This window comes from Rhodnius prolixus, unplaced genomic scaffold (genome assembly GCF_049639745.1).
Source record: "Rhodnius prolixus isolate KJV_2025 unplaced genomic scaffold, Rpr scaffold_3, whole genome shotgun sequence".
Taxonomy (NCBI): domain Eukaryota; kingdom Metazoa; phylum Arthropoda; class Insecta; order Hemiptera; family Reduviidae; genus Rhodnius; species Rhodnius prolixus.
Window position 1 is genome coordinate 46,359,349 of NW_027411603.1, and position 23,462 is coordinate 46,382,810.

Genomic DNA, 23,462 nt, shown 5'->3' on the forward strand with positions numbered 1-23,462 from the left:
ATTGAATATCTGATCAACAAAAGTAAAATAAGAAATTTAGTATTCAGAGGTGTGGTGACAACCAGGCATGGGAACGCAGTGGATACAGTTGGTGAAATTTGTCATGAAATACTTGGAGTTGAAAATGCGCAAATAAATAAAGCTTTTGAAATAAAGAAGAAAAATGTAAACAATATTATAGTAGCTGAATTTACTAGAGAAGAAACAACTTACGATATTTTGAAGAATGCGAGTAAATTGAAGGGTAGTGGTATTATTATACATAGAGATGTATCGGATAGAACTAAAAGGAAGAAGAGATGCCTGCTACAACTTAGAAGGAAAATAATAGAAGTGGAAAGTCAAGCTAAAATAAAAATGAGCGATAGCTTTTTCATATATAATGATAGAAGATTTGTTTGGGATCTGGAAGAGGGTCTAAAATGTGCGGGAGTCAATGGTGCAGTGGTACTTAAACAAATTATGGGAAATGGGTTTAAAAAAGAATTAGAAGATAGTATTAAAGAAATTCAGGAAGCAGAAAGACAATACGAACAAAAAGCGGGTGAAGGGCCTTTAAATAAGCCAAGATGAGAAAAAACTGTCTGCCGAGGTGAAAAGGAGAACAACAACAAGCATCCGCGGAAACGACGTGAGGAAAATAAAAAATTATGTAGTGAAAATGATAATTTTAAGTTTAATGTTTTATCGTATAATATAGCAGGTTTGAAAAATAAAAAAGATATGTTTATGTTTTTTGAGTTTATAAATAAGTTTGATATTATTTTGTTACTAGAAACGCATTTGGAAAGAAGTGAAATTGGTTCATTTGAGCATTACTTCAAAGAATTTAAAATTCATTGTATACCGGCATTACGTCAATCTAAATTTGGTAGAGCTGTGGGAGGCTCAATTTTTGGTTTTAAAAAATCGTGTTTTGTATCTAATATCTGTAATTTTATTTATGTAAACAATAATGTTGTAATGGAAATTAATCAAAACAATTTTAAAATACTTTTAATACCTGTTTATATTAATGTAAACCACTGGAATAACGACTTTGACCAATTAAATAGTTTATTAAATGATGTTAACAGTAGAAAGCTCATAGTAATAGGGGACTGTAATGTGAGAATTTCAGACGAACAAATTATTTCGTCGAACCTCGTATATCACAATAGCAACATTAGGGAAGTACGTATATCTAAAGACAATTGTTTAAATGCAAGAGGGAAACAATGGTTAGAGCTTTGTGACGATTATGATATGGTGGTCTTAAATGGTAGATCAAAGGGAGACCGACAAGGAGAATTTACATTCATAGGAGCATCTGGTTCCTCGGTAATAGATTTATGCAATGTAAGTTTTTCAATTTTGCCAATAATAAATGATTTTGTTGTTCTTCCTGAAACATACTCTGACCATTGCCCTATCGTCTTAACACTAAATCTAATACATTCTGATTTAAACAATATCGCCACTCTCCCACTTTTGCCGAAGTTAATATGGCGCGATGATCCAAAATATGGCGAAAAATTAGACATCGAGTTAAATAAATATAAAAATTTAGGAAATGAAGCTCAGGATATTATTAATTCTCTGATAAATATTGTTAACATTGTAGCGTCACGGCAAAAATTTCGGAAACCTTTAACTAAAAAACAAGAATGGTATGACTGGCAATGTGATAAAGAGAGAAAAAGGTCGTTTCGTCTATTAAATTTTTATAGAAAAACTAATTCTAATGTAATCAAAAACATCTATTTAAAATGCAATCTAAACTATAAGCTGTTGTGTAAAAATAAAAAGGAAAACTTTAATAAATTATCTATAGAAAAAATAAAAGAAGCGAAAAATCCGAAACAATTTTGGAATTCAATCAAATTACTTAAAAAACAAAAATTTCTTTACAACACCAGTATAGATGTTAATCAGTTTAAAGCTTACTTTGAAGAATTATATAATCCTGTACTTGAGGTACCTACTATTATGTACGCAGAACCTTTTGTTTATGACGCAATTTTAGATGATAAGTTCAATTTTGCTGAATTGTTAGCGGTTATAGGTAAAGCAAAAAATGGCAAAGCTCCTGGATTAAACCGAGTACCATACGAGTTCCTCAAGAATGCATCTGACAACTTTTTGGGGAAAATGCTCGACGCATTTAATAGAATTTATGATACCAGTCGAGTACCGCAAAATTTTAAAGAAGCACTAATATATCCTCTCCATAAAAAGGGTGATACGAAACAAATATTCAATTACAGGGGTATCTCATTTATCGATATTGAAGCTAAATTGTTCTCAGGAATTTTGTTGAACAGATTATGGCTTTGGTTGGATAGTTATAATGTGTTAAATGAATTTCAAGCGGGATTCAGACCAGGGTATGGAACAATTGACAATATTTTTAGTGTTATAAACTTAATACAATTGCAATTCGTCGAAAATAAAGTAAAGAAGATTTACTTATTTTTCGTCGACTTCAAAGCTGCATTTGATTCCGTACCGAGAAAGCTATTGTTTTATAAATTATCTAGACTGGGCCTGTCAAGTAAATTTATTAAAGTTATTGAACATATGTATGAGGATAGTAAAGCTGCAGTCTGGGGCGAACAGGGAATATCAGAATTCTTTAAAACTTTATCAGGGGTGAAACAGGGTTGTTTATTGTCCCCAATTTTATTCTCGATCTACCTTAATGATCTTCACGATGACATTGGGGGTGGTATTTATCTTGGGGAGTTAAATATTCGAGTACTTTTGTACGCCGATGATATTGTTTTGATAGCAGATAAGCCTGTAACAATGCAACGTATGATAGACGCATTAAGCAGCTATTGCCAAAGTTGGGGTCTAAGAGTGAATCTTGAAAAGTCTAAGATGATGGTCTGTAGAAATAAAGGAGGAAGATATTCTAATGAAGAAAAGTGGAATTTCGAGGGAAATAATATTGAAATAGTAAATAAATATAATTATTTAGGAGTTACTATTACCCCTGCACTCTCATTTGAACCTCATCTGAAAGAAAAACTTCAGGCATCTAAATTTGCCATGAACTGTACTTGGTCCAAATTAATTGATAACTATAATGTCCCAATGAATTCTAAGATAAAAGTTTTTCATTCAACCTCGCGTTCGATAATGTGTTATGCGGCGCAGGTTTGGGGTTATAAAAAGTATCAAACAGTTGAAAGGTTGCAACGGTTTTTTGTTAAAAAGCTTTTCAAGTTACCAAAGAATACGGCTAATTATATAATCAGTTTAGAAACGAATTTGACGAGTATGTTTTGGTATACATTGAAGTTGCACATAAGTTATATTTTCAAAATACTTCAACTTCCAGACGGTAGGCTCCCCAAACTAATAGCCAAGAAAATTATCGCTAAAAAAATCTTGTGGTTCAAGGATTGGGATAACGTGTGTCGTCAACTGGGAATATCCCCGTTCAATCTAGAAAATTATGATAACTGGAGAAGTAATTTAAATAGTTTTCTGGATATATTAAAGATGAACGAGAGAGAGAATGATATAGCTAGGGCGAGAGAAGGACAACATCATGTTATCTATCCGAGGTTGGATTACGATAAATGGGAATACCTCTGTAATTATAGTGTCGAAGATGCCCGCCTAATAATAAAAGCCAGATCAGAGTCATTCAATTTAAATTTTAGACCCTTTGATCCAGAAGCTGACCAAAACTGCACTTTGTGTAACCTAAATGAAATAGAAACCGTTATTCATTTTATAGGAGTTTGTCCCATACTGGCGCCATATAGGCTTCATTATTTAAATAAAACAGTTCTCTCGATTGAGGAGGTATGTAGTTTTTTGAATGGTACAGAAAACTGGAGTGACTTATGCAAATATTTAAAATCAGCTATCTCTTATAGAAGATTGATTATTAATGAATTTTATCTCTGATGATAAGTCGTTTTCATTTCTATTTTTGTTCTGTTTTAATATTATTTTTATTTTTTACTTTATCCGATGTTTATTTGTTCCTCATTTAGTTGCAGTTTTAAACCATAATAATTTGTAATCGCAACTCGGCAGACGGATGTAATCCATTGCCTTCAAAGAGTTATTATTTATTTTTCTATTGAATTTAGAATTATTATTTGTTCATAAATATTATTGTATTGTAAGATGGAAACATTTCTTTAAATAAACTCTATTATTATTATTATTATTATTTATATGTGCGATAATGGCCAGTTTGATTTCCAGCAACTTATCTCTGAGAGCCCCATTCTATTGCTTGATTTTGTGACTGTTAATGGGTTGTAACCTGATGACCTCTTTGAACAAGATTGCCTAAGTATATCCTATGTTTAATTTAATTTCCGGAAATATTTAATTATCCCTTGGAAATGCTGTAGTATACGTTCACCATGATGACAAATACAAGAAGGATGACATAATTTTATCCTTTACGGGCTAATCGTTAATGAAGTTAATAGAAGGTATCTGACCAAGAACTTAGCCCTGGACACTCCGGCCAACAGAATTCTTGAGATTGTGAACATTACCTTCGCGTAGCTGTGAAGATCTGATAGAAGGGCTGAAAACATAGTGGAGCGGCGAGCAAAGCGGCGAAAACAAACACTCTATAGATAGCGTTGCTCTATCTTCGCTTTGCTATCTATGTTTCCAGCCTAAGACGCCCATGATCTCCTTGCTTTAGCTGAAAAAAAAAGCATTATTTTATATTTCACAGCTCGACTATACTGGGAGGATAACTACCTGGTAAAACAGAGAGAGAAATTAGCGGGTCTTACAGTCAGAAAATGGATGTTAGGTGATTTAAATTAGATTAATATTTGTAATTTCAACTTTTTTTTACACATAAATAGCCAGCTTAAATGCAAAGTCACGCTTTGAAAGTTCAAGAGATTGCTTGTTAACGTGACCACGTTCCATTAACTTAAGTATAGTTGTACTTTGTTTTCTCCTTTTCCGGCTTACAGTATAAGTTTTCCAGGTCAGCTGAAGTCCGCTACTACGTAGTAGCCCAGCCGAAAGTACCAACAACTGAACAACAGCAATTACTTTTTTGTATTCATCAAAGAAAACTTATGTTATTGCTATTTCAAGTTAAAGAGGGGACCGGAAACAAAATGTATGGACAGTGACGATGTACCGCTTCCTATGATGCTCAAGTTTCTATCTAGTTCATACATATTGCTTCTAACTGAGAATTTTAAAATATATTTAAATTCTTAGGTTCAAGAGAAATTTGTTAAATTGAATTTTTTTTTTTTTTTTTTTTTTTTAGATCTTTTATTGCAATTTACCACTGCAACAGTTGTTGCAACAAGCAAATACGGTGAAAGGGAAAAGAAATAACGGGAAATCATGATTGGAGAAGGCACCCAGTGGTGCCACTCCAGTAACGTGCTTAAGATAAGAGAAGATCACGAGGCCATCTTCTCTTCAATCTCCTTAGAGGATTACCTGGTAATGTGGAGGAAGATAGGTGATCTATGAGAGGGTTAGGATGAGCTGCTGTAGAGGAATGAAATTTGAAGAAACGAGTGTTAGCAAGATCTGTAATGAAAGGAATTTTGAGGTCATTATGGATAGTGAGGTTAGATACATAGAACGGAGCGTTAAGAAGTTTTCGAAGTATTTTTGACTGTAATGTCTGGAGGCGTAGTGAGTTGGAACGCTTAGTCGATCCCCATACTTCGATGCCGTATGACCAAATGGGTCGCAGTAACATTAGATATAAGAGTCTTTTGTTATGTAGGTTAAGTTTCGAACGTTTGTCAAGTAGTCTGGCGAGAAGTTTGTAGCGTTGGTTAGTTTCTTGTCTTTTCAGTCTAGTATGGGGATTCCATGTCAACCGTTTGTCTAGGTGCAGTCCAAGGTAACGTACTTTGTCCACAGCTGGTATAGGAGTTTGGTTCAAGATGACAGGAGGTAGGATTTTCCGTCTGAGAGTAAATACTATAAACTTAGACTTCGTAACGTTGGTTTTGATTCTCCATTTGAAAAGCCAGTCCTGTAAGTGGTTGATGTGTGTTTGTAGAGTTCGTGTAGCGATAAGGGGATCGGAATGTGGAGATAAGATAGCAGTATCGTCAGCAAAGGTGGAGAGGATAGTATTTGGATGTTGAGGTATGTCTGCTGTATACAAGGAGTAAAGAATAGGACCTAGGACACTGCCCTGAGGAACACCAGCTCGAGCTAGACGGATATCAGAGTCTGCTGCTCCACAGTTGACTCTGAAATATCGATCTTTTAGGTAAGATTTGAGGATGAGGTAGTAAGTATGAGGAAGAATCTCCCTCAGCTTAAACAGTAGTCCCTCGTGCCACACCCTGTCGAACGCCTGAGCGACGTCAAGGAAAACACTCGGGCAATACTGCTTTCGCTCGAGGGAGGTAGCAATAGTGTCTACAACGCGAAGCACCTGGTGAGAAGTTGAGTGATGTCTCCGAAATCCGAATTGATGATCCGGAATCATATTTTGTTCTGACACTAGAGGATAAAGTCTTTTAAGAAGTAGCTTTTCGAGGATTTTGGAAAGAAGTGGTAGTAAGCAGATTGGTCGGTAGGAAGTAATACTAGTGATGGGTTTCGTCGGTTTTGGTATCATTTTGATGATTGAGAATTTCCACAGAGTAGGAAAGTGCGTCGTTCTGAGGACAGAGTTGTAAAGCAGTGTGAGGAATAGTATGGCTTTTTTTGGAAGTTCGTTTAAGATGGTTGAGGTTATGAGATCGTAGCCAGGTGATTTTTTAGGTAGTCGGCGAATTTCGTTCATTACGTCTGCAGGTGTAAAAGGTTTTGGTGGTAGGCTGAGTTGGAGGGGGATGTCCAGTCTGTTGTTAACGTCTGCGGCATGTCGCTGGTCTAGTATGTCGATATGTGGCAAGAATATATTTGTAAGGTGGGTTGCAAATAAGTTGGTTTTCTCTTCATCGGACTTGGTCCAAGAGCCATTATCCTGGCGAAGTGGAGATGATATCTGCTTATACTTCAATATTCTTCTAGTAACAGTCCATAGAGATTTATTTTCAGTTGTTAGTTGCTCAGTGAAGTCTGCGTTGAATTAAAATTAAATGCTTTAAACCGTCAATTTGTCAAAACAGCCTCCAATTAGCATTTCTCTGTTATGGTTTGAAAACAAAACTTAGAATTAACGTTTAGTAAGTAACCAGAGTGAAGCAGTAGTACAAGGTTTCGGTGCGACAAAATGGGTGCGGCCATTTGCATAATTAAACTGAGTGTTGGACATGCCAGGAGGCTTAAGGAGAAACTGAGTTGAGAGAATTAAGTTCCACATAGGAGATGATGCTAGGTCATTCGTGAAGTCTCCGAGTATGGTTCTTAAATTTAGAATATGTTTGAAAGAGAGGGAGAGTCCTTTTTTTGGAAACTGAGTAATCAGTGTTACCGCTTAAGTCTGCGCACGACTTTTTCATTAATATTAATTTTTCAAATTGGTTTCAAGTTATTGTTTTTTAGGTTCAACCCAACTTCATAATATTGCACTTTCTGAGGTGCCACTGTTCCTATTTCATTTTAAACCACATTTATCAATAAATTTTTCATAACATTTATCAATTTTTGTTATCATCAAGCTATATTACATCAAATTGAGACGTAAAAAATATAAAAAAAACCTGGGATTCAGATTATTTACTTGTTCGTGGTCTTTACATATATATTATATATTACATGCTCCTTATTTCCTGTGTAATTAATTGTTTTCTGTTGCAGGTATGTGTGAATAAGTTCGAATACATCCTGTTGCGTAAGTTACCCAACTTTTTATTCAATAAAATAAATAAATTAATTAAAACAAAAAATAGGGGGGGGGCGCTCAATTTTGTTTTCCGAGGCAATCACAATAAAACAGTAATATTAGATTGGCCAAATCAATTTAACAAATTGTGCCTACCTTTTTGGTTATGGTCAATAGCATAAATAATAACTTTGGCATTAACCGACCATATTTGTGGTTATGTGCAATGAAAAGTAAATCAATGAAGATAAGATCGGGTATCACCGGGTCAATATTGACCACGTCAAAGAAACCCACGTAGTTACCTTTGATAACGGCCCCTCTCGATCTAAAGCCATGGACTGGCAGTAAATAGGAAATTGGCTTTCCCTATATTGCTTTCCATATTCTTTACTTATGAAATGGAATAGATTGCCAGTTTGCGATCATTGGTTTGATAGCGTGGATAGTGGATCAAAGGTGAAACCTCACTCTGTGCAAAGGCAACTATATCGGCATATCTAAAAGGGGCCAATCTTAGTCTACGCCGTTGCCAGCATAGCCTTTTAGCTTTTTCAGCAAACCATTCCCTTTCATCAGGACCATTTTCGAAACACTTTTCCGGGACTCCGAGAACCTTAAACCGGATATTTCTGGTAAAAAACACGAAACCTGTTTCGTGATAAACAAGATTCGTAATATACTTTCCCCTTTTACCCAATAAGTGAAACTAAGTAAAGTGTTACCACAAGTTTGGATGCTGTGAATTCCCCCCTCCCTCTAGATAAATTCACCAACAATAATATATCCAGTAAATGGACCAGCGCTAAACACAACTAGGTATGAAGGCATCCTCCCATGGGTATGCATAAACTATTTCTAATGAACGGGGTGTTGGAGGATATTGTCAACACCGACTCGCTATCTAACGTTATCGTCATTGCTTTAACCGACCTGGCTGGCAGGTGTTGACTTTGTGGACAGCAATTCCTCTTGGCAATTTGATTCAGTCAACACATTAAGATAATTGGGCTGATTGCTGGTCGTTGTGCTTGGGTGCGGGGGCTGGAAATCATATATTTCATGTTTAATACGAAATTCAATTCTTTTATCTTTTGTTGCAAGTATTTATTATAGTTGAATATCGAGTGGTTTGCTTAAAATACTTTATTTAAATAGACTATAAGTTTGCGCGAAAAGAAGGAGCTCAAATTACGAAGCACCACTTCAAAAATCTTCAACCAAAAATGTGAATTCACTAACGAAGTAACAGTATATAGTGTTGGAGTTGCGATTTCAAGCCAAATTATTTGATGTTGATTCTACGTTGAAGACCCCCCTTGTTCGGCATTCTGTCCAATGGACATCCTGGACTCACCCATGAAATCTTTTCATTGTCCAATGAGCTGAATTTTACTTAATTTTCGTTTAATGTTTAGAACATTATTGTATCATGAAATGAAATTAAGGAAGTTTTTAATTGGAAAAAAGTAATACGTTTACTTTTCAAAGTCTCTTCTCCTGAAACCAAAGCTGGGTACTCTGCTGGTTAGGCCTATCACTTTTGGTGCAGGAGCTGTGACGCCCTTTAAAGTACTGGAACCAGTTAACTTTCCACCACATCCTAAAGTTCCAGGAAAATCGAATTCAGGTTGTGTATAGGCTTTAAATAGATTTTTGAATTCAAAGAATCTGGAAAAGAGTCTTTAGACACAGTTGATTTAGTTTTGGATTTTATTTAATGGTTAATATGAGAAATTTATAGTAAAGTATGTTAGGCGGTTATAGGCTAGACCCGCAAAGCTAAGTTGTATTGTTGGTTTAGTGGGTTCGATTCCCCTGGTCTGGGCCTTGGATTTTATTTAATGGTTAATATGAGAAATTTATAGTAAAGTATGTTAGGCGGTTATTGGCTAGACCCGCAAAGCTAAGATGTATTGTTGGTTTAGTGGGTTCGATTCCCCTGGTCTGGGCCTTGGATTTTATTTAATGGTTAGTATGAGAAATTTATAGTAAAGTATGTTAGGCGGTTATAGACTAGACCCGCAAAGCTAAGATGTATTGTTGGTTTAGTGGGTTCGATTCCCCTGTTCTGGGCCTTGGATTTTATTTAATGGTTAATATGAGAAATTTATAGTAAAGTATGTTAGGCGGTTATAGGCTAGATCCGCAAAGCTAAGATGTATTGTTGGTTTAGTGGGTTCGATTCCCGGTGTCCTAGGTCTTGTATTTTATTTAATGGTTAATATGAGAACTTTATAGTAAAGTATGTTAGGCGGTTGTAGGCTAGACCCGCAAAGCTAAGATGTATTGTTGGTTTAGTGGGTTCGATTCCCCTGGTCTAGGCCTTGGATTTTATTTAATGGTTAATATGAGAAATTTATAGTAAAGTATGTTAGGCGGTTATAGGCTAGACCCGCAAAGCTAAGATGTATTGTTGGTTTAGTGGGTTCGATTCCCCTGGTCTGGGCCTTGGATTTTTTTTAATGGTTAATATGAGAAATTTATAGTAAAGTATGTTAGGCGGTTATAGGCTAGACCCGCAAAGCTAAGTTGTATTGTTGGTTTAGTGGGTTCGATTCCCCTGGTCTGGGCCTTGGATTTTATTTAATGGTTAATATGAGAAATTTATAGTAAAGTATGTTAGGCGGTTATTGGCTAGACCCGCAAAGCTAAGATGTATTGTTGGTTTAGTGGGTTCGATTCCCCTGGTCTGGGCCTTGGATTTTATTTAATGGTTAATATGAGAAATTTATAGTAAAGTATGTTAGGCGGTTATAGACTAGACCCGCAAAGCTAAGATGTATTGTTGGTTTAGTGGGTTCGATTCCCCTGTTCTGGGCCTTGGATTTTATTTAATGGTTAATATGAGAAATTTATAGTAAAGTATGTTAGGCGGTTATAGGCTAGACCCGCAAAGCTAAGATGTATTGTTGGTTTAGTAGGTTCGATTCCCCTGGTCTAGGCCTTGGATTTTATTTAATGGTTAATATGAGTTTACAGTAAAGTATGTTTGCTAGTTGCCTCCGTCCGCGATACCTAATTCGGTAGTTAGACGTAAAAATAAAAAGACTGAAAAAAGTTAGACTGAAAAAATAGGCATTACTTTTCTTCATTACTTTACTTAAAACTTAAGTTTTGCTACTCTAACCCTGCTCTAAGTAGGAGACATGATACTTACTTCAAGTAACTGAAAGCAAAAAAAAGTAAAGAGAAATAAATGAACTGTAAGAATTATTTAGGTAATCTTCTTAAAAGTTAATCTCTTTATTTACTGACGTAACTTGAACACTAACGCTGCTCTCTTAATCAACTTTAATCAATCTTGGCAAAGATCCGAACTTATTTTATTTCTTTTAATGGCTACAGTCTAAGGAAAGAATTTACTCAGTTTTTCTCTGATGGAAAGCTCACTGGCCGGAAGCTTAAAAAAAAAGGAGAGTCTTTCTCTCGCTTATGGAGAACTATTAGGAGTTCATTATTTCCGTCTTACGCAGGTTATAGCTGAAGTTATTTTACCCCTAACTCACTACGGAGGCACCATTAAGTTGTGTAAACAAAGTATCAACATGAACTTCCACTTTTTGTTATGATGTCATGCTTCTCTAACGTCCCATTTGTCCTAAATATACACACAACACCGGAACCAGTTTAAGTGAAGTTGAGTTCTTTCTTTGCTGACAGTGTAGCCTGCAAGTTGTGTACAAGTTAAGTCCTCTAATCAATAATCCATTACCAACAGACTTAGGGTACTTCTCTTCATTTACCTCTCCTCTTTTGTTTATCTTCACCTTGAAATGAATGGAGATTTTAATTAATTTTTCTATCTGTTTCTCTTATTACTAGAAAGTTCTCTTACAGATCTAATTGAAAACTTCTCTCAGAAATTTTGACATTTTCTACGGACGTTTAGCGTTTTGAGGTTTGTTTGATTGGATCAACGCTCCTAAACATGTTCCTTCTATTCCATAACTTCTTAATCCTAATCCCAAAAAACTTAAATAATCCTCGCTCAGAGAGAGAAATAACTGTTCTATTTGATAAAAATAACCCGGAATTGAACACTTACAAGAATTTTTTCTTACTACAATTGCTTTGTTACTTGTTGACTGGTTATTACGAGTACTATTATATTAATCAGACAAAAATTATTCATCAATTTGCGAGAAAATTAGTTACCGAATCGTGTAATTTTGTAAAAAGGTTTCTTTTAATCGAACAGAGGAATTGTAATTTTAAGTTGTATTCTAACTCTCCCATAGAGCACCTATCTTCCTCCACATTACCGGGTACCAGGTAATCCTCTAAGGAGATTGAAGAGAAGATGGCCTCGTGATCTACTCTTATCGTGAGAGCATTATAGCAAGAGCACGTTACTGGAGTGCCAACACTGGGTGCCTTCTGCACTCGTGATTTTTACGTATTTTTTATTATCAGGTACCATATTTGCTTGTTGCAACAACCGTGGCAGTTGTAAATTCCAATAAAAGATTTAAAAAAAAAAATTGTATTTAATAATATGGAATTAATAGTATAATATATAATTTTTTTTTGTATGTTAATGTGAAAATTAATAAGGTAATATTAATAATTAATTTTTAATTAATAGGATATTTTAAAGATTAAATTAAAGAAAAATGGACCTAATTGGGTTTATTGTAAGAATACGATGTAGCTCCTTGGTTTTCTTTACGTACAAAATCGTGTGCTTTGTCGTCATTTTATTTTTTAACAGACACAAACAAACAATGAAACTTACTAATTTCGAGTGCCTAAAAATTTGTGGATAAAAGGGATGCCCTGAAGGTTCGAATCCAGCTGCTGGTCCCCTTTTTAGATTTTTCACTTCCACCATGAGCTCTTACCAGCTAACGATCTGGTGAAGGTCAATGTAGTCTGTGAAACGACTACATGAATGTAGTCTGAGGACACTCTAGAGGCCGGAAGTGCCCCACCCCTCAAAAAAAGCTCCGTGTGCAAATGACCTAAGATGTTGTTGCGACTCAAAAGTAAAAAAACTTCTTCTATCACTAGTTAATGAAAGCTGGACTTCCTTCACTAAATTGAGTGCAGTAATGGGTCCATTATTTTAGTGATTGCTAATAAAAGGTTATAAATTTGGTGAAGAGAGAGAAACTAATAAAGAGAAAATAGAAAACATTTTCTCATCCCAGAATCTCTTTCAAAATTAATTGTCACTAATTCAATTCCAGGGTGGGTTAGTTATTTATATTACTAATCGATTACCACTATTTATTACAGTTTATTTATTGCTCTCATAAACCATTACGTTTCTTTTATACTGTAATTAAACTTTATAGTTTTTTTTTGTTTTTATCTTTTATTGGAATTTACCACTGCAACGGTTGTTGCAACAAGCAAATATGGTATCTGATCACGAGTGGAGAAGGCACCCAGTGGTGTCACTCCCCGTGCTTTGCTATACTGCTTTGCTTTGCAAATAGGACGCAGTAACAGTAGATATAAGAGTCTTCTGTTATGTAGGTTAAGTTTCGAACGTTTGTCAGATAGTCTGGCGAGAAGTTTTTGTAGCGTTGGTTAGTTTCTTGTCTTTTCCGTCTAGTCTAGGGGGATTCTATGTCAACCGTTTGTCTAGGTGCAGTCCAAGGTAGCGTACTTTGTCCACAGTTGGTACAGGAGTTTGGTTCATGAAGATGGGAGGTAGGATTTTCCGTCTGAGAGTAAATACTATAAACTTAGACTTCGTAACGTTAGTTTTGATTCGCCATTTGAAAAGCCAGTCCTGTAAGTGGTTGATGTGTGTTTGTAGAGCTCGTGTAGCGATAAGAGGATCGGAATGAGGAGATAAACGTTTATAGTTAAAATATACGATCGTATTTTTCGTACGTAAAATTTGGTTTTAATTAGATTTTTTTTTCCCTGAGGCGCGCCAATTCCTGAAGTTTTCTCTTAGACCGGCTGTAAGAAGCTCCTAGCAAGAGAAAATCTAAGAAGCTAGCAGCTGGATTCGAACCCGTGGTCTCTTGAGTCTGAATCCAGTACATTGAGCCCCTTCCCTTAAATTAAATTATTAGTTCTTGTTCATTTAACGCTTATGTTCACATTCTAACTCGTATTTAACAGGGCTCGTTTGTGAAAGGATTTTTTTCACAGAATCTCGTTCTATTTTGGAAGTTGTTAACAGTGATTACTGTTAATGGAATAGGATAGGAAGATGGGACAGTTTGAAGGTATTGGAGCTTAAAAACAAGGGCGCTGAATAGCTTCGATAGTGCTTTCATTGATAGGGAGATCGTCCCTAGGCAGGTAGCAAGACGTGGGATGGCAGAAAAGATAGCAAGAAGATCGCAGAGATGGTGATTAGTTGGACAGACAAGTAATGGGAGAGATATACACGTTTCGGGCAGTAATCTAGTGAGAAGTTACATCAAGTTAGCTGTGATTTTTGTGAAAATTTTCCCGTAACAACCACATCTTTCCGGTTTTTGTGGTATTCCAACTGAGTACTTCCGCTAAAAAGAATCAATTTCAAAAAAAAATTGAAGCCTTCATAATGCTTCCTCTTGTCATTTATTTCCTGTAGTAATTATTAAATTAGCTAAGACGCTTTGTAAAACCCGTGTGATAAGGTTCAATATTATAGAATTCAATAATAATCCAGCAATCAATTTCTCCAGCTTATGGCGGCTCCAGCTTCTATAACCACAAAAAAAAAAAGAAGAGAGTATTAAAAGTAAAATTGAAAAATAAAAAAAATTGTGTGTGTAGCGTTCGGGGTGAGTACAGAAAGGATAAGTAATCTAAAGGGACTTCACAACACCAAATCTGGTTTTTTAACTGTGGCTTAAAATGGAATTCACCCTTTGAACTTTCTGTGTCCAATCTGCGCCCTTAAATGCCAGTGGTCATCAGTTAGCCTCAGGGTGTAATCTGAAAGAAAAAAAAGAGGTTTAAAATTGAAATTATTTTTTTAAATTTTCTCTTTGAGAAAGGTTACAATACTGAAAGTACTGAGTTGAAATAATTCTAATAAATATTGAACCTAAAAGCTCCTATCTTTTAAGCACTGAGGATGAACGACTTTATTTTTTACTTTCCCTTATTTATAACCACAAATAGGAAGTGCAAGGCAGTTTTTTGGCTGGAAGATTGAAGGAAGAAGGAAAAGGAGGAAGGCAAGGAATAAAAAAGGAGTTAGAGAGTGAGACCATGGCTGCGGTACGGTCTCACACAATCGGACCCTCAAGATAGGAACAGATGAAGCTAACAGCTAGAGATGAGAGGACCTACGTAACGTAGAATACCAGCCCCCGCCCCAACAAAGGAAGACTTGGCGATGACAGATTTTTTTGGAATTCCCTCCGGAAATACATGATTTGAGGTCCACAGCAAGAGAAAAAGATACTTTAGTGTGAATAGAATCTTTTAAAAAGTCAAACTTAAAGGTGCATTTCGGTACTTACTGTCTCGCTTTTAATCTCGAAAACGTAAAATGGAAGTGCAAGATTATTGCAGCGGTTTTTCTGGTTTTCCCCGTAGTTGCATCGTTAATACCGTTCTGTTTAATATTAGAAAATAACTGCTGTTCATTATTTTTGGTGACTGATTCATAGTTTCAATAGGATGAAAAAATAATTGTTATTTCACAGTCGTGATACATTTATTCTGCCGAGCTTTCTGGACTAGGGACTAGATCATCTTCAGGGCTAGTTTACAAAGTAATATTTTTACATTACAGGGTTGGTGAGTCGTTCAGTCCATGAACAGACAAGACAGAAGACACACCAACCCTGTAATGTAAAAATATTACTTTGTAAACTAGCCCTGAAGTTGACCTAGTCCCTAGGTCGAAAGCTCGGTAGAATAAATGTATTACAACTGAAATGGTAATTATTTTTTCATCCTTAGGAAATAAGGTGTAAGCAAAAAAAACGAGTAAAAGCTTCGTGATTCACTAATTAAGACGTCATGAAGTGATACCACTGGTTATGTTCTTCTAACTAGTATCACAATTGTATTGTCGTTCAGATGCAGATAAATAGGCAATTTAAAAAAAGATATACCTCGAAAAATTCATTTTAAGACATTTTCATTGAATTGTTTTCTGGTTAACAGCCAACTAAAATTAGTACGAGGGTCGTTTGAAACGTCCGTGCAAAAATAAAGACTACTTAATTTTTTGGGGTAAACCTTTTTTATTTTTCAACATAGTCTCCTTTTAGGCTTATACACTTCGTCCAACGCTGCTCTAGTTTGTTGATCCCTTCCGAATAATGGGATTTGTCCAAGTCTGAAAAATAGCCATTCGTTTCTGCAATCACCTCCTCGTTTGAATAAAATCTTCATCCCGCCAGCCATTTCTTCATATTGGGGAACAAATAGTAGTCTGAGGGAGCCAAGTCTGGAGAATAGGGGGGATGTGAAACGAGTTGGAACCCTATTTCCATTAATTTTGCGACCACAACTGCTGAGGTGTGAGCTGGTGCGTTGTCGTGATGGAAAAGGACTTTTTTGTGGGCCAATCGTGGGCGTTTTTCTTGCAGCTCGGTTTTCAAACGGTCCAATAACGATGAATAATATGCACCTGTAATAGTTTTACCCTTTTCCAGATAGTCTATGTAGATTATTCCTTGCGAATCCCAAAAGACAGTCGCAATAATTTTTCCGGCCGAAGGAACGGTCTTCGCCAAGTTTTTTGGCGCAGATTCCCCCTTGGTAACCCATTGTTTAGATTGTTCTTTGGTCTCAGGAGTGTAGTGATGTATCCATGTTTCATCCACAGTGACGAAACGACGCTTAAAGTCCTGCGGATTCTTCTGGAACAGCTGCAAACCGTCCTTGCAACACTTCACACGATTTCGTTTTTGGTCAAGCGTGAGCAATCGCTGCACCCATCTTGCGGATAGCTTTGTCATGTCCAAATGTTGATGCAAAATATTATGTACCCATTCATTCGAGATGCCCACAGCACTAGCAATCTCACGCACCTTCACTCTTCTGTCATCCATCACCATATCATGGATTTTATCAATGATTTCTGGAGTAGTAACCTCAACAGGGCGTCCAGAACGTTAAGCGTCACTTGTGCCCATATGGCCACTCCGAAAATTTTGAAACCACTTATAAACTGTTCTAATCGAAGGTGCAGAGTCACCATAATGTTTATCAAGCTTCTCTTTAGTCTCCTGAGGCGTTTTGCCTTTCACAAAGTAGTGTTTAATATTTATAATAATACATTCAATGAAGTACGATTTTTTTTATAAAGTCAACAATCGAATTTTGACTATAAAATGTTATCAGAAAAATATTTTTTTTTGGAAGTGGAATAAGTCCATTTCTAATAATTATAATTAAAACAACTTATTGCTTATTTCTTAAAAGGTGTATAGTGTTAATAACATCACTTGAATAGATTAAGGTTTACGAATATTTTTAAATTAATTCAAATGCAAAACCTTAAATATCTCGATACATGTAAAAATGGACTTATACCACTTACAAAAATAACAGCTCATATATCGAAATTATAAATTTGAAAACAAGAAAAAACCCAATAATTTGTTATAAAAGAATGTGGTTAGTCACACCATTTTGTTTTTTGGCGCTAGAAAGAGAGAGAGAGTGACAGAGAGATGATTCGTTAGAATTATCACCCAAAGGTGTTGTTATTCAGTTGAGGTAGAAGTTGGGATTCCTACAGCTGCCAGTGTTACCGCCGCTGAGAAGGGGAGTATTGGGTCAATATTCCTACCATACTATCGCAACCCCTCCTTCTCGTTTTTGGGAGTTAGTCAGCGGTAGAGAGCAATGCCTGGGCAGAAGGGCGAACGGGCCTCAGTAGGAACTGGAAGAAGAACAGTTTATTGGCAAAGGGGTTCATACCCTGTCCCGTCTAGGGATTTCCAATGATCTTGTCCCTTTAATAGAAAAGAAAAACTTATTTTTTAAGGGCCAATTGTCCTTAATGTTTAGGTAATATCATCTATGCTCCATTTTTCAATATACATATTTAAATTTAGGTAAATCCGGAGTATTTGGTTTAACAAAACCTAGATTTGCGAAGCTAATATGTATTGTGGTACTGGGTTCGATTCCCGGTCTTAGGCCTTTAATTTTATTTAATGGTTAATAAAAGAAATCTACAGTAAAGTATGTTTGCTAGTCGGCTCCGTCCACGACACCTAATTGGTAGTTGGACGTTAAGCCCCGCCTGAAAAAATAGGCGAAACTCTTTTTCATTTGACATTTCTCATACAGAACATAAAGAGAATGTTATTACTCATATCTACATATATATTGTTCAAATATCATGTGAAATTTTCGTACAGTTTAAATAGAACAGAATTTCCACTTGTCAGGAACACTTTTCATTAGAGTTCCTGTAAGCCCAACTCACAGATTTATTGTTGTAAGACCAACCAATTAAACCTTCTTAAATAATTGTCACAATTATAGTACTATAATTACAGTTGGGGATAATTGGGAAGCTTTACAAGAAAAAAGTCAGAAATGTGATACTACCTGTTGAACAGTTTGCGAAAAGGTATCTACTATGCTCCAAGGCCCCAAATTAGATTCCACACTTAGCCAGAACCTAATTGAGACCACATCGTTAATATCACTGTTTAGTAAATGAGCCGTTATGTTACCTACCAAATTTCATTAATTAGGCAGACACCTCTCCTTAACACTCTTTAATTGTTGAGAATAACTGAAGAAATTCAATTAAGCCTATTTATTAACTAAATCAGATTTAATTAACAAATATTTTACAGAATTTGAGTATCAAATTAATAAGCATTGTTCTATTTAAGTGATGAATTCCAATAATGGTTTTTAGAGAATATGTTTCATTTGCGTTAAGCTGACGTCAGAACATAACCTTCCCTTTTAGACTTAATCCTCCAGTTTGCTACCTTCCGAACCGCACTTCCTTGTACTGATACTATAAGATACCTTGGACTTTACCGGATAATCCATAAACCTTATCTTAAACGGCAAGAACTCGATAAAGTGTTACAACCTACTGGTAAAAGACGATCACTATTGGACTAATTACTTAAGAACTAATTTGGACTTACGGGCTTGAACTGAGGGGTTCTCAGCTAAGCATTACAGCATCTACGGACACTGTAAACTACGTAGTTAACCAATACACCATACTATGGCCTCCTAAACCATTCACTCTAATCTAAAAGTACCTTTTAGTCAAGACCTAATTACAAGAAGTTGCGCCTTTGTCTTTCCGCACATCCTAACCCACACGCTGGCCAGCTTTAATCTTCCACTCTTCCTGGTAATTCCAACCCTCGATTTGAATCGCAAAGTCCAGAAAATTTCGTACTTACGGAACTCTAACTTGGCATCACCCACATATAAATCCACGTTCATAACCATATTTATTGATGTTAAGACGTTTTTAACATTGTTTTGTTACGTCGGAATCATTTTGTATTTTGTAAAAACATCTTTCTATAGAGGAAAATGCCTTGCCAAGTAACTCTAATTTACTTTATCATAAGAAAGTTTGGAAGAAATATTTTCAATTGAATATTATATTAGTTACATTAATTGAGAGGTGATTGAAAAAGTTGGGTAAAAGTTTGGTCTTGCAAAGTGGGTAGAAACTTAGCTCCAAGGTGTGCTCGAAGTATTCATCCCAGACTCTTGTAATAAAGGAACTTCTTTTGCAAGGTAAAACTCAATTGTTAACAATAAATCTTTCATTCAGAAATTTTGTGAGCCCCCTTGATCAAGTTTCTGAGCATTTCCTGTTCTAGCTATGTCCCGTTTTGGGAACCGGGCGTTGGTTATTGGCGTGACTATTCGGAGGTATGCCGCCGGCTTTCTAACCTGGCCCATATAAGTAACCACCTCTTTAGCTCGAAATGCCGTAAGATGGAGGTGCATTCTTCACCGGAACGATCACCGTTATGAGTTAAAGGTTCCTGTCTGCCCAAAGTTTAGAGGCCATCCACTATATCGGTACTAAGTTTGGTACCTTATTAGACTAGAAGCTGCTCTCTCTTCGATTACCATTCTAGACCCGGAAGTGAAGGGAGAAACTTAAGCATATGTTTAGTGGTAACAACTTCCCTTCAAAGTTCAGAAAAAACTTATTCTATAAAATATCAGCTGTAAGTGCCTACATCTATAACTGCGGAAGTGTGCTGCCAAAAACGCAATGGAGTGTGCGTCAGACCTTTATATGTGCTTATTCCCATTAAAATGACCAAAAAGCATAGGTAATTGGAATTAAATAAAACTAAATTAGATAATATTCTAGATTTGTTAGTAATAGAACGGATAGAGGAGGAAATAATTAAAACAGACGCGATATAAGCACAGTTTATAAGCGGAAGAGATTTAGGAAAATCCGACGAAAGCGGTTCTGCTAGTGATGAAGTGCCGAAGCTTAGTCCTGCTGACAGTTATAATCTCCCTCTTTGTTTTTCTCTCGCTCACTCTCTTCTCACTCACGCTATCTCTGTCTCGTTTTAATCTCTGGGTAACAAATCTTATAACTTTTTGCGCCATTTCGCAGGAAAATGCAATAAACAAGGAAATAATGAATGAATGAAGAAAGTTTCATTTGTATTCTTTCCTTTGAACTTTCTCTCTCAGTTGGGCGAAGTTAAGCTCATTTAAGTTGCGCTAAGTACGAAAAACAAGCGTTTTTTTAATAGATGATCTGCATGTAGTGCTTTTTTTAAAAAAAAAAATTAAAATGAAGAAATGGATGCACAAATGATGTTCATCTTTGATAGCTTCCGCTTCTATTGGGTCGAACAAATTACGCATACTTGATTTCAGAATAGTTTTTTTCAGAACAGTTTCCCTAAGTACTTTTAAACGAAGCTTATTGACTCGTACAGCTCGCGGTCGCTATGCGCGAGGTGGTGGTAATTCGATGATAGTAATATGATTATAATAACAAACAAATGAAATCCAATCCGTTTCCTTTTTATAGCTTGTAATGTTCCAGAGATCCTGTTTAGGTTACAAAATCACAGGATAACAAAGAACAGCCTGTCTCAAATACCTCTTCCCTACTCAATTACAGTTCCTTTACCTCCCTCCACAATCATCCTGGAGAAAACGTGTTGTGCCTTTGCATCATCCACCTGCACCACCTACGTGAGTGAAATAAAATTAGAGATATCCCTTTTAGAAAATCCAAGAAAATGGAACATCTTTTGCTTTCACAACCTTTTTTTTTAAATTGTAACAAAAATATTTTCTTATATTCATTAAAACTGTTTCCGGTAGGACAGTTGTATAAGGGTGGATCATCAAAAAGTGCACGAAAAAGAGTAACCTTTAAAATCATCCAACTTTAACAATTATTTTTTCTCTTTTTCTATAAAAGATAAAATTCCCCAATTTTCTTTATAATGTAGGGCGAATCCTCCTTTATAACTGTAATTTTTTGCAACAACCCAGATCTAATAGATTTCGGGAAAAAAGTTCCAAGAAAATGAGCAAAAACGGCTTTTTCAAAAATAGTTCTAATTGTTACTTTTTTTTTTTTTTGTAAACAATGTACCACCTAAACGCGTGAATCGATTTTCATGAATGAGATATCATTCGATTCACAATTTCATGTATCTAATTGTAGGTAAAATTTGAATTACCTAAAAATAAATAAATAATTGCGGGCTTACGTCTTTTTAGTAAGCTGTATAAGAGCATTATTAAAGGCTGACAGTGTCGCACGTGTTGGAAGGGTGTCAGGCACTGCGTAGCCAAAGAGAAAGAGCAGACCTGCCACATGACCAGCGCGCAATTCTCCAAGAGGGTTCTCCTTATGTAAGGAGGCTATTTGATTTCTTAAAAAATATAAATTATTATGATAAAATTTAGGTATAGATTAGGTTAGTTTGTAGTTTAGTTCTTTTAAAGGGGAAAGGAATATCGAGTACTTTCCCCTTGTGTGAATGAGTAGTATATTGTTTTTAATAGCGTGAGTGTATTTATTGGCGTGAAAGTATTTATTTGCGAGATTGCTATTGATGTAAATGTATTTATAGGCGTGAATGTATTTATTAGCGTGAACGTATTTATTAGCATGAATGATTTTATCAGTGTACGTGTATTTATTGCGAGAATGTTGGTATGACTGTTAGATTTAGGCTTTTAATCCGGGGTTGAAAGAAATTTATAAAAGTATTTCAAACCCCCCTTAGGTTTAAATTCATTTAGGATTAGGTCACTTTTAGAGTGTGCAGGAACATTTGTTAAAAGTACTGCACACTTGAGTTAGATTCTACGGAATAGCCTCCTTAGGATAGACTATATACATGAACTAGATTAAGTCGTTGTTACATATGTCATATACTACTATATAAGTCTTACACACATGTTTATAATTGTTAAAGCAAAACCCAAAGTACTTTTAATTGCATGAATTTTAGAAAATGTCAACTTGTGAACATAAGGGATGGTACCATCGGCGAAACCGTATTCCCCCTCGTCGGCTAGACCGATGATGTAAGAGGGGAGCGCGGTCTGCTTCCGTTCGCCTAGGCTCCACCCTGCCTTGCTGAGCAAGATATGTGTGTGGCAGCCTGATAGGACAATAGGGTACCTTCCCAGCTCTAGTGGCCTTTGAATAAGAAAAGAAAATGTGTAGCAGGCGCTAATGGCCACAGACGTCGATGCGCCAGGGAAAAAAAAAAGAGCATTATTAAAATTTGAAAGCGTGTTTAATATCAAGTGAAAACTCTAGTTTTTCTTGCAGTTATGTGCATATTAGTTATTTAATTTATTCCAGGATGCAAATAAATAAACTAGCATTTTCGTAAAATGTACGGTCAATTATCAAAAATTCAACCATTTGCGAGAAGCGTTAAAAGTTTTGGTTAAAATATTAATGCTCGAGGTTTTTTAAAAAACATAAGAATGACGGAACTTCATAAAGTTTTTATATACTGCACGACAGACAAACAAAACAATCAACATCGATTTCATGTTCGAGCGACTCATGCGCGTGCTTTCTTCGAATTTGGCGAAATAGCCGTTCTTCCTCTTCAGATATGGCTCCGGCAGACTTGTTCCTGTTTGCTAAAACTAAAAGCTACCTTGAAAGGATAAAAGATTTCAAAGGGTGAAAAAAATTCAAGAGAAATCGCTGGCACAGTTAAAAAAGCGATCACAACAAACGAGTTCCAGGATAGCACACGAAAAATGGATAAAATGATCTATGCATAGCAAGCAAGAGTGAGCACATTGAACGAGATAAACATATGACAAGTTTTAAGAATTGTGTTAAAGATTTTATGAAGCAAGTTCGATCATTTTCTAGCACAAACCTCGTATATTAATAAAATATTAATAAGTAAAGGAACATCTTGGAAAGAAGTGGGGATAGGCTTCGCTTTAGGTGTAAATTGTATACTAAAACACTTAAATAAATTGAGGAAAATAAAATGAGTTGCTAAAATTTTCAGAAAATGTCAAATTTTCCTTATCAAGTTTCAACTTAAAGTTAATTACAAGTTAATTATAAGTTTTCTCGTAGCATGCTATGGTTTAATCGAAGTTGTAGAGATCGTTTACTTAAGTTACTGTTCCACTTATATGACCTAGATGGCCACAATCATTTTTAAATTTCGTATAAATAGGTTTTTGAATTGATGATGCCACTTTTTTAGGTTCTTTTAGAGATTCTTATGAAACCTTACCATTCATAGGATCTTGTTTTGGAATACCTGAATTCTTCTTCTGTATTAGACGTTGCTTCCCCCCTTAAACTTCATTTCTATAA

General features: G+C 35.7%; 1 protein-coding gene across 5 annotated transcripts in view; it reads left to right on the forward strand.

Annotated features, from left to right (window-relative positions):
• Positions 1 to 23,462, forward strand: part of LOC141453144 (neuroglobin-like) — a 210,294-nt gene that overhangs the window by 121,183 nt on the left and 65,649 nt on the right. Inside the window, exon 7 of one of the 5 annotated variants that reach the window (XM_074125963.1) lies at positions 7,711 to 7,744. The exons of the other annotated variants lie outside the window; for them this stretch is intronic. The gene's annotated coding sequence lies outside the window, so the exon portion shown is untranslated. The remainder of the gene's footprint in view (positions 1 to 7,710; positions 7,745 to 23,462) is intronic. 5 annotated transcript variants of the gene reach the window in all.